At 33.2% G+C, this 12,061-nt stretch overlaps 1 protein-coding gene across 2 annotated transcripts in view; it reads right to left on the bottom strand.

Annotated features, from left to right (window-relative positions):
- Positions 1–12,061, bottom strand: part of LOC133195809 (ubiquitin carboxyl-terminal hydrolase 15-like) — a 427,782-nt gene that overhangs the window by 223,868 nt on the left and 191,853 nt on the right. The gene's annotated exons all lie outside the window — the stretch shown is intronic.

Below are 12,061 nucleotides of genomic sequence, written 5' to 3'. Positions count from 1 at the left end.
AAATTGGATTCCCTATTATGGCCCGGCCCTACCCCCGGGGGTCATGATTTGAATAATTTAGAATCTACACTACCCCAGGATGCTTCCACATAAGTTTCAGCTTTTCAGGCCCAGTGGTTCTTGAGAAGAAGATTTTAAAAGATTTTTACTACATATTTCAATGTAAAACTTGGATTCCCTATTGTGGCCCCGCCCTACCCCCGGGGGTCATGATTTGAATAATTTAGAATCTACACTACCCCAGGATGCTTCCACATAAGTTTCAGCTTTTCAGGCCCAGTGGTTCTTGAGAAGAAGATTTTAAAAGATTTTTACTACATATTTCAATGTAAAACTTGGATTTCCTATTGTGGCCCAGCCCTACCCCCGGGGGTCATGATTTGAACAATTTAGCATCTACAATTCCCCAGAATGCTTCCAGATAAGTTTCAGCTTTTCTGGCCCAGTGGTTCTTGAGAAGAAGATTTTTTAATGACCCCACCCAATTTTTTTATTTTCTTGATTATCTCCCCTTTGAAGGGGACTTGGCCCTTCATTTTAAAAATTTAAACTCCCCTTCACCCAAGGTTGCTTTGTACGAAGTTTGGTTAAAATTGGCCCACTGGTTCTTGAGAAGAAGTCGAAAATGTGAAAAGTTTACAAACGGACGGACAGACGGACGACGATGGACAACAGGTGATCAGAAAAGCTCACTTGAGCTTTCAGCTCAGGTGAGCTAATGAATATAGATTTCTATGTCTCAGCATATGTCTTTAGATAGTGTCTCAATACCTGCCAAATATCCCGTTGATATCTCAATTAACAAAAAAGTTATGCACAAAAATGATGCTAAAATTGTCAGGAGTGCAACACCTTTTTGTGACATTTTGAAATTTCAATATTTTTTGGAGATCTGTAAAATAAATAATAAAGCTTTATGTTGAAAATAAAGACTTTCCTGATAATATTCAAAGTATTGAGCTTTAAATGTGGGCTGTAGTAACTTTTGTTTAATCAAGTTGTGGTCATGGCTGATGTTTAAAAAAATGTTATACCATGTCAGGAGTGCAACAGAAAAAATGTAGTGTTGCCAAAAAAACATCAATTGTAAAATTCTGAAAGAAAATTAAGACAAAAAAGAATTTTCTAAGTGTAAAACAATAACTGATATACATTTTAAAACTTAAAAATGTTATATAAATCCCAAGCAGCATTAATTAGAGTCAAGTATATGTGCATACCCAATAATGTCTGGAGTGCAACATTTGATGTTTTGCTCACAAGCATGAAAAAACTATTATCATTATATCATTTTCTGATTTTTATTTTGGAAAAGAAAGACACAAAGAACATTTTTACCAAATAGATTTATTAATTACTGGATCTTTCTGTGCTTCAGATCTATATTTCTATGGTCAGGAGTGCAACACATTTTTTTAAAGATTCAAGTTGTGTGATGAAAACACTTCTATTCATGCTTAGACGTATTTTCATTAATGAATAATGATCTTTTTGTATAATTTAATACTAAATTATTGACAGTTTTATTATTAAAATCCTTCCTTTTTCAATTTTATCAATTCAGATGTGTTTTTATCTTTTTTGTGATTTTTTAAATGAATGCTAAAAATAAACACACTAAAAAATTGTCATAAAATTCAAGTAGTTCCTCCTCAACTTCACTGAAACAACAGAACAAGTTCTTATGTAATTTTCATTTCACAATTCTACTTTAAAGGTCCCAATGCTTTTTGGTCAGGAGTGCAACAAATATGTTAGAATTATAAATCATCCAATAAGAATAAAGATAAAGAAAAAATAATCAGTAGAATTTTTCTGGTGGGTTACTGTGTTTGTCCTCTAAAGGAAAATATGCTATAAAATATATTTTATCTTCTAAATATACATTTAAGCTAGTTTTTTGGCATAAATAGGGAATAATTCCAGATAAAATGCGAATTTCAAATACTTTTATCTGTTTTAATTATAAAATATCGGACTATAAATATTGCACAATTTCATTACCACTTGATGTTGCCAACACTTTATGAATTTTTGTGTTCTACGGTTTTAATTTTAAATTTTACTGCAGTCAGGAGTGCAACAAAACTGCTTTATAATTACCAATGCTTTTTAACTATCTTTACTAAAAAATGAGTTGAAAAAAATGTTTGATACTATTTGATGTTCAAAACACTGTGTCTATCAACAAATTACAGAAATTTTCTAGTCAATTCAGGGAATAGTTTTCATCATTTCACATATAGTTTTATATACAATTTATATATATTACACTTTGCAAATAATCATGTGTTAAGGTCTTCAAAATATGAAAAACCTGCCGTAAACAATAAAAAATATCAAAACAAATTAATTTACAAAGTAAGAATGGGTTATTGTGTGTTATAATTTTTAAAACAATGTTAAATAAAATACATATCAGATGTCAGGAGTGCAACACAATGATGTAACATAGGGTCACTTCAAAATCTAGTATTTTTTGTAAGAGAACTCATATATAAAAAATTTTTTTTGGCTTAGATTTAAAGAATTGGCTTGAACGGACAAAAAAGTGATATTTGGGCAATTTTATTGCTTCATATTTTTTTCATATTAAAACTTTTCAAACCAGAATTGAAAAAATAATGTAAAATGACAATCAAAAAGTCAATTTTTTGTCACACATACAAGAGAAGATACTCAAAGTCTAGATTTAATCATTTATACCCCTTTTACCATTTTGAAGCATAAAAACTATAATTTCTTGTGATTATGTATTTTAGAAAGTCTTTTAAGGTGTAATGATATTTTCTTTTTTCAAAAGAAATTTTACTAATAAAAATTCTGAAACTTTTTAATCCAATTGTCTATTCTACTGCCACTTCAGGATTTTAAACTAGAATGCATGTGCAATATGATGATATAAGTGAAAAATATGTCAGAAGTAGTTGAATTTTTCCAAAAAATTTCAGTTTGGTGGTCATTTTTTTTTAATTCACCCATATAGATTCTACTATCTAATTGCTAAAATTACATTTGTTAGACCGTATGTTGAATATTTTGCTGGTCAAGTACATTAAATATAGATATAATTAATTCATTTGCAAGATTTCAACAGGTTCGCAGCACTTTTCAAATATCTTCATACCTCTTGAGTTTATGTGTAAAAGCTTGTCCTAATTCATTGAGGGTATGCCCTTGCAATATATCGATTTATTACGACCCTTCTATTACCCTTCAATGAATCTGCATACAAATATACGACAGTATCGCTTGTCTAGGGAATGCACGGGAAGTATATGAATAAAATCATAAAATAGACATCTCATCCAAGTTACTGGCCTCTTATATATCTACAATTTATATTTTATTTAATTGCAAAATACATTTTTCATTGTATAAATATAACTTGATCCGCCTCTCACTGCATACAAACTGCGTCAAATTTTATGATATGACATCACATTGACAAGTGCATTGCGATCAGTGAATTGTTTATATATTGCTGTGTGGGATTTAACCAACGACAATAATGCATGCACTAGTTAGTATTGATGTAGTTTAAAGCTAATCAACAGTTTAAAATATCACTGTTTATGAAAAAAAATATCCCATGGAATGCTTTTATTTATCGATCTTTAGTGATATCATACAACACAAACATTTATCAACATCGACATTTACTTTATCAAGTGATTCTAAATTTCAAGCGCAAGTCTCAGTACATCACGCGAGAACTGCCATGGCTGCTGAAGAGAACGACTGGTAAACACGCAGATTTATTTTACTTGGTTTTCGCGTGTAAAGGGCTATGATGCTGATAGTGAATAAAAATTCTGTCTTATTGGAAGTAAGTTGAATGCAAAAACAATTTATTTAGCCTGCAGTCACCTGTATCTAAAAAATATATTTGCACCATTACAGAGATGCAGTGGAATTGTAGCGCTCTCCTGAAAATATCAGATTAAAAAAAAATTGGAGAGGGCTACATTATTGCAGCTAATTAAATCAGATTGTTAAGCTTTGGTTTCAAAGTACAAATAATTTTTTTTTCTTTTTGACATCTACAAATATCATTTCCTCCTGTTACTTTATAAAAAGGAAATATCTTAAATTTCTTTTGTCTACACACGTCTAAATGTTCACTAAGTGGTATCTGTCTGTATTCTGGCGTGTTGATATGCTGTTTATGAATATGAACCCGGGTATGGAGAGTGTTACTGGTCTCACCAATATAACATTCACTACACCCTGGACAGGTTATAACATATAAAACATTTTGTGTATCACACGACATTTGGCGTTCACTGTAAATCTTCGGCCGTTAAAGTTAAAATCAGTAAAATTTACGTCAATTTTGGCCCTTTTCTGTACCCTTTTCATATTTTTAAAAATTATTTTACAGATAAAAAATAATGAACAATAAAGAATTAAATATTTATTCCATTGATTTCTTACAAAATAAATTCCATTAAATATCCATCGATGTACAAAATATTGATTATGTTTAAAATCAGAGTTTATTCCCAAAAACATAACTTTATCTAGAAAATTTTCCCAGGATAGTTACCCCTTTGGGAGCCCACTATATAAGAATCACGTGATGTAATTGACCAATCAGATCAGTTTACATTCTTTGAGGTTTCAGCGGTTGTGTTTAAATACAGTTCCTATTTGTTCATATACTTTCCCATGATTCTTTTACTTTCGTTTTATTGGACTTATATCTGTAAATATGGGATCTAACTGTCAAAATGTGAAGTTGGAGACTTAATATTCCATGTGCGTTATCCTGGTCAGGAAACTTCAGTTGGTAAAGTTCGCAATCTGAAATCTGATATGATTGCCAGGTTACATAAACTTTGATTTGACTATGTACATTTGAATATCGGTTGGTATACCTAGGTTTTTTGGGTGTTTGGAAAATTATCCTTTACTACAAAATGCTGTGGAGTGCAAGAAGATACTCGAAGAAAAGCGATGATGCTCGTTCTCGTAGTACAGACAGTTCCGAACAAAATAGGGCTAGTATATTAGGATTAAATATGACGAATCTGCTGAATTGGTCAGTGGCAGAACTTGGAGAAAAATTACAAGCGATGGGAATTTCTGTGCCTAAAGGTTTCAGTGCAATGGCATTAAGACAACTGTATCAGGAAAATGTCAACAAAAACCAACATCACGTGACAAACCAGCCGCAAATTTCGCGGGAAGACGCGCGAGACTTGGGTGGATGTGACGTTACACAATCTAATAATACTTCAAGGGAATCATCACTGCTGGGCAGAAGTAACGTGGTGAATGTCAACAACAATGGCGCCAGCGACAATCGGGAGCTGTTATCCACTTTAAAGCTAATGGCAAAATCATGTACTGCACTCCAACAAGCAGTAAACATACTGCTAGAAGAAGAAAAGAAGTCAGACGAACAAAACCCATTGCAGAGACTTGTTACAAATTAGGGAATAAATTCAAGCGCAGACTCAGGAAGTGGAACTTGCACAGGCGCAACACCTTCGTTCCTGGAACTCCAAACTCGGAACACAGGTACGCATAACACAATTAATGTAGGGGTCTCATCAGAAGATATAGGACACAAAGACTTAGTAAATCCCGACATCAGGAAAAAATCCTAAGAGGTGACAACATCAATTTATGTGCGTTACTAACACCTGCATACGAAACGCAGCTACCAACATCTAACAAAGTAGACAAACAAGACAAACACCTCTCTCGGAATCTCAGTATTAGCGAATTTGTGACTGCATTTGGACATTATAAACACATTATGTGTGCACCAAATGCATATCCTTGGAGACAGGGAAGAACTAGATGGCTACTTGGCCCATATCATTGAATTTCACAATGTGTGGCCATCTATGTTTTTTGAATACCATAAACTTTTTTCTGCGAAGTGTGCCATAGCACTGAAGCAGAACCAAGTACTCATCAACTGGAGCAAAGGGGATGAAGAACTATTGAAGTGAGTTGTAGCAGGTGCTGAAGTAAGCGAATGTGACACATGCAGATCAACAACTCATTCAACAGCTATGTGTGTTGACACAAAACGAGAAGAGTACAAAGACAAGGCAAAACAGTCAAGATCGTCAAGTCACAAAGATCGTTACGACAGACAAATTATCTACGTAGATGGCCAACCTGTATGTAACAATTTCAACTACAACAGATGTGCATTGCCATACTGCAGGAGAGCCCATGTGTGTTCAACCTGTTTTTCGTCTGGACATGGAAAAAATAAATGTACCAAGCAAGAGGCAGGCAAATCTGCAACATCAGAAATGAGCAAGACAAAAAAACAAAATCAAAACTTGTGACTACCTCTAGATAACCAATCCAATGCCACTACTCCTATCAATATTGAACAATTAAAACATGAATTACAAAAACACCCTGACAAAGAATTTGTAAATTACTTAATTCATGGTCTATAATTTGGTTTTGACATTTTTTTTCGGTGATGATTTTCATATGGATAACTCATTTGAGTGTAAAAATTTAAAAATCTGCAACAGAGGATCCAACTACAGCGGATGAACTCCTGGAGAAAGAAGTACAAAAAGGTTTTATCAAAGGTCCTTTTGACAGTGTAGAATTCCCTACTTACAAAGTAAGTCCATTAGGTCTGGCAACAGGAAAATATTCAGGGAAAAAATGTTTAATTTTGGACTTATCGTCTCCTCACCAAAAGGAAGATGTGGGAAGTATCAATGACTTGATAGACAGAGAAAAGTGTTTGCTGAAATATGTTAAAATTGATGATGCCATCAAGATCAAAGAGTTGGGGAAAAACGCAATTCTATGTAAAACTGATATTAGTGTTGCCTTCAAACTTATTCCAGTGACACCAGAACAGTGGCATTTGTTGTGTGTTAAATGGAGAAATAAATATTACTATTTTGTTCGCTTACTCTTTGGCACCAGAAGTTCACCAAAAATTTTTTGACCATTTGTCAAAAGCAATAGTATGGATTGCTCACAACAACTATGGAATTTCCAATATATTCCATTTATTAGATGACTTTTTGACAATTGACAATCCCGGATATGTCGGTGAAAGAACCATGGCAATAATTTGCACCCTATTTAAAAGGCTTAATATTCCCCTTTCATTAAAGAAGATTGAAGGTCCAACAAATTGCCTGGAATATTTGGGAATCATATTAGACACAGAAAGGATGGAGGCCAGACTGCCCCTTGAGAAGATTGAAAGGATAAGAACTTTTATTACCGACTTCTTAAGAAAGTCCTCAGTAACAAAAAGACAATTACTACAGTTACTGGGCCATTTCAACTTTGCTGCCAAAGTTATAAGACCAGGAAGAGCCTTCACCTTGTACCTGATAGCTTTATCCACAACAGAAAACGAATTACATCATTATGTCAAGTTCTCAAAACAAAGTAGAGAAGATCTGCACATGTGGTTAGTTTTCTTGGAGAAATGGAATGGTGTGTCAGTTTTCTATGAAACACTCTAACAAGGAATGCAGATATGGAACTTTATACTGATGCTTCTTCATCATTAGGATTTGGAGGTTATTTTCAGCGCAGATGGTTTTCCAAGCCTTGGCCACAGAATTAACCACAACATTGAAACAACCCATTTCAATAGCATTTCAAGAGCTTTACCCAATTGTAATTGCTGCCGTATTATGGGGGAATATGTGGTTCAAGAAAAGAATTTTATTTCACTGTGACAATGAAGGAGTTGTAGAAATTATAAATAAGAAAAGGTCCTCAGACCTGCCTATTTCTAGTTTAATGAGAACACTGTGTTATAGAGCTGCTTTAAACAATTTTGATATATACAGTGAACACGTGCCTGGGAAAAACAACGTAATTGCTGACTCTCTTTCTCGATTACAGTTGAAGTGATTCTGAGCAGGTGCACCACAGGCAGATGAAAAGGCAACTCAAGTTCCACCAATTTCCCTTGTCATGTGGAACTTAGCAAGTAAATGACAATTTGTGGCAAAACGCAATAACTTCCAATACAAGACATGTATACCAGCAAGGATTTAATGCTTACAAATAATTTTTAGCTCTCTATAATGTTCAATTTGATGACAATTTTCCACCAATTTCTCAGGACATTCTGATTTATTTTGTAGCGTATTGTCAAAACAATTTATCTCTAAAATACTCCACCATTAGATTATATTTGTGTGGCATTAGATTTGCATACATAGAAAAGGGAATACCAAACCCATTTGAATCAAAACATCAGTCTATGGAAAGATTAAACCTGATTTTGAATGGCATAAGAAAAGTTCAATCAAATACTTGTATGTCCAAAATACGATTACCAATCACATATCAAATCTTAGACAGCATGTGTTTAGCTTTAAGAAAAGGTGCATTTGACAAACACACAAATGTATTATTAGAAGCAATGTATGTCACAGCTTTTTATGGGTTTTTTAGATGTGGAGAACTAACAATTCAGAATTATTTTGACCCTGAATACCACTTAACTTGTGAAGATATATTTGTAGAGAAAAGCTGCATTCAGATATTTTTAAAGCAATCAAAAACAGACCGTTTTCACAAAGGTACTACAATAGCCTTACATATGAATCAAACAAATATTTGTCCTGTTAAGTCTCTGTGCCTGTACATGCAAATTCGAAATTTTAGGAATGCTTTGCCAAAAGAGACATTTTTTGTTACAAATTGTCAATTGCCTGTAACTAGGACATACTTTATTGAATATTTGAAAAACATTCTTGAAAGAATTGGATATGATTCTAGTAAATATAATGGACATTCATTCAGAATAGGAGCTGCAACATCAGCAGCTTCAGCAAGAATGGAAGATCACTTAATAAAGACTTTAGGAAGGTTGTCGTCAGACAGTTATAGACGATATATACGAACTTCAGAGGATGTTGTTAAAGACGCTCAATGTAGTTTGGCAACTAGTACTACCCTTAACAAAATGTGAGATTATATGTGTAGAAAAACAGAAGTAACCATTGTGTAGCAATTAGTACATGTTATGAATAATTCACATAGATTCTAATATGTAACACTGATGGACTGTTCTCACTTATTATTTTCCTGTTTGTCAGTACTTTGAATATGCTAGGTAACTGTATATTCTATAGCATGTAGTACCACAAGCAAATGAACACCTCTTTGTTATATTATCTTCAATCCCATACTTGGGGCTTATGCAGCTGCTACTCACCTGCATAATTTGGCAAATTACTTCATGGTATGTTTACCATTCGATTTCTCCCAAGCATGGGATATTGTACGTTTATCATTCAGCATCATTGTTGAGTACTCCTGTTATGACAATTATCAAATACTGCATCCTGGGCAAGCATTGCTCTACTCAGGTAGGATTACTCTGCTCCTTACACAGGTGCTAGTGGACATAGCTCATATAGGCAAACTTGCTTTGCCTTCAACCTCCATGTATCAGGTGCTAGTGAGCATGTTTCATGAGAGTGGACATAGCTCATATAGGCAAGCATTCCTTGCCCTCAGCCTTCATGTATCAGGTGCTAGTGAGCATGTTTCATATAGGCAAGTTTCACTTGCTCTCAGCCTGTTGTTTATCCAATTCCACAGCTTGTTTAAGTCAAAAATTGAGTGTCTTCTTTTTCGATGCTGCTGAAAAATACTTACATCTATGTGTATTAGATTAGCTAGCTGCATGAGCCCTCTAGGAAAGTTCTAGTATTAGATTTAATAAAAGATAAAAACTCAGTAACTTCCTTATTGTTTTTGGGTAATAAAAAAAACTTATATCATCTAGTAAATAATGTCTCAAAGTATATTTACAACATGCTGACAGCTGTGTCCATCTTGTGAAGTTGGAAGTTGCAACAGTTTACTAAAAATAAAACCCCAACTGTATCAAAGTTTAAAATATGGAAGAGTTTTCACAATCACAATTGTAATCCTTTTTTACCATTTATTTGTAACAATTAATTGAAATAGTATACCTAAATATTTTTTCATTGTCTTGTGATATCTATTTAAATGTAAAATGCATGAAATAAATAGTTGGCAGTAAATTCCTAAAATTATTTACCAAATATACCGCTAATCATAACTATTTTGTTTTATATCCTATGGGGTATACTGAATTATACAAAGATTGGCTTCTAATAGAATTTTAATTGTCTGACAGATAAAGGGATATACACTGTGTACACAAAGGTGTTAACACCTGTTTTGGTTTAAACACATGCGGGGCATGATTAACAGATCCACGTGCCGTTACAGGAATATTAGTTTAGTGCTATACATCATTGAACAAACAAAACTGTGAAAGTCATGATGACTGTTAAATTGCAAATGTACTCTCAATTAAATTCATTTTTTACAACAATATCTCAAGCAATGATTAATTTCAATTGCTAACTGTTACATGTAATAGTCATTTGTGTATTTTAGCAAATCCCTGGACAAGAAATATAAAAATGGCAGTCATTGAAGTTAATATTGTACCATGGTAAATAATGTTGGAATAAAAGAATGTGTCCACGATGTTCTAAAATGGAAATGATTATTGTTTGATTTCGGGTATTTCCCTAATTATAGCTGTTGTATACTACCATATTTATGTGTTTAACGACAGACTCAAACTACGACGGCATTGAACAGGCAAGTTGGAGAAAATACGTTATATCACAATTCAAGGAAGTTTTATCTTCAGTGGATCTTCAGATATCCGGACGCCAGATACCAGGATGCTTCAGTTTCTGGATGATTTTTAATGGGAACGAAATTTTTTAACGTTATTTGTCTCGTTTAACCAGAATTCCGCGTTCCGTATCTGGACGGTCTTTTTTCACCACAAAATGAATTTTTACGTTATATTTTGGTTCACTTATCCGGACGATAATTTTTTAACTATGGCAAGTTTAATTGTAGGTCGATAGGTACGCACAAGAATCTCGGTTCTCTAACATGGTTTTGATATGTATTAATTAAGGAATATAATTTTATAAGTCTAGGATAATTTTTTCGTAGTCGGCAAATATATTTCTTTTACTGTTAGAATACAGTCGTAACATGGTTTTATGTATTCATAGACATAGACTTGTTTTCTTTAAAAGTTGAAATATTTCATTTCTTTAGGTTATTGTTTATTTCACCCTCAAATGGACTTCATTTCTCCCATAGTTTTATTCATTTCATCAGATACATAAGTGATCCTTTTCTGAAGAATGTTCCCTAGACTGTAAGCTATAGCAGAGACCTGTCTCTGGCTATAGCTACAATGGGCAGATTTTAACCTGTTTTAGGAAATTAATTTACATGCAGATAATTTTGAACACAGATACATAATTATCTCACCAACATGTCATTGTGCAACAAAGTCGTCAGCATTTAAATTTATTTGTCCTCTGAATGGATGAAACATTTTGAAAGGCACTCCTATCGATAAATTTTACACTAAACCAGCTATAATGCTGCTATGGACTATGCAGATCTACCTTTTTTACCCGCCATGTGTTTATCTTAAACTGGAAGTACGAGTTCGTAAATTTGAAATCTCGATCCCGACTCAAATTCAACATCGGAAAGAAAAAATTCCATTTTTCTCAATTTTATTTTTTTTCTGAAAATTCAAAAACTTGAGCGGTGGGTTTGTAAACCTAAAAATAAAAAAATGCTGGCCTAAATGTGACCAAATAAACATGTGTTTTTCCAATGACACATGTTCTTTTTTATTTATTTAAACAAGTATTGAGTAGTACTAACTTATATTAAAGTATTTAAACAATAAAACATATTGATAAAAAGCAACATTCTTTACTATTGAAAATGGTATGAAAGGCTATATAACTAAAATCAGCGCAATACAGGTACTGGATGCTTCACATATCTGGATGAATTGTCTGGGAACCAAAGTATCCGGATAAATGAGGCTCCACTGTAATATGTTTGCATAAAACACTATTAAAATGCTGTACTCATAAAATACCATTTTATTTTCTCAATATGTTAATATCACCAATTAAGTTAAAGAGGTTTACATGTTCTGATACGTAGTATCTACGTAAGAATCTCTAGAAAATCGATAAACAAGGCCTCGTCCTAT

The sequence above is a fragment of the Saccostrea echinata genome, unplaced genomic scaffold (genome assembly GCF_033153115.1).
Source record: "Saccostrea echinata isolate AGI-Se365-2 ecotype Australia unplaced genomic scaffold, CSIRO_AGI_Sech_v1 ptg000029l, whole genome shotgun sequence".
Lineage (NCBI taxonomy): Eukaryota > Metazoa > Mollusca > Bivalvia > Ostreida > Ostreidae > Saccostrea > Saccostrea echinata.
The sequence above is the reverse complement of the archived record's forward strand: the minus strand, read 5'-3'. Positions and strand labels throughout refer to the sequence as shown.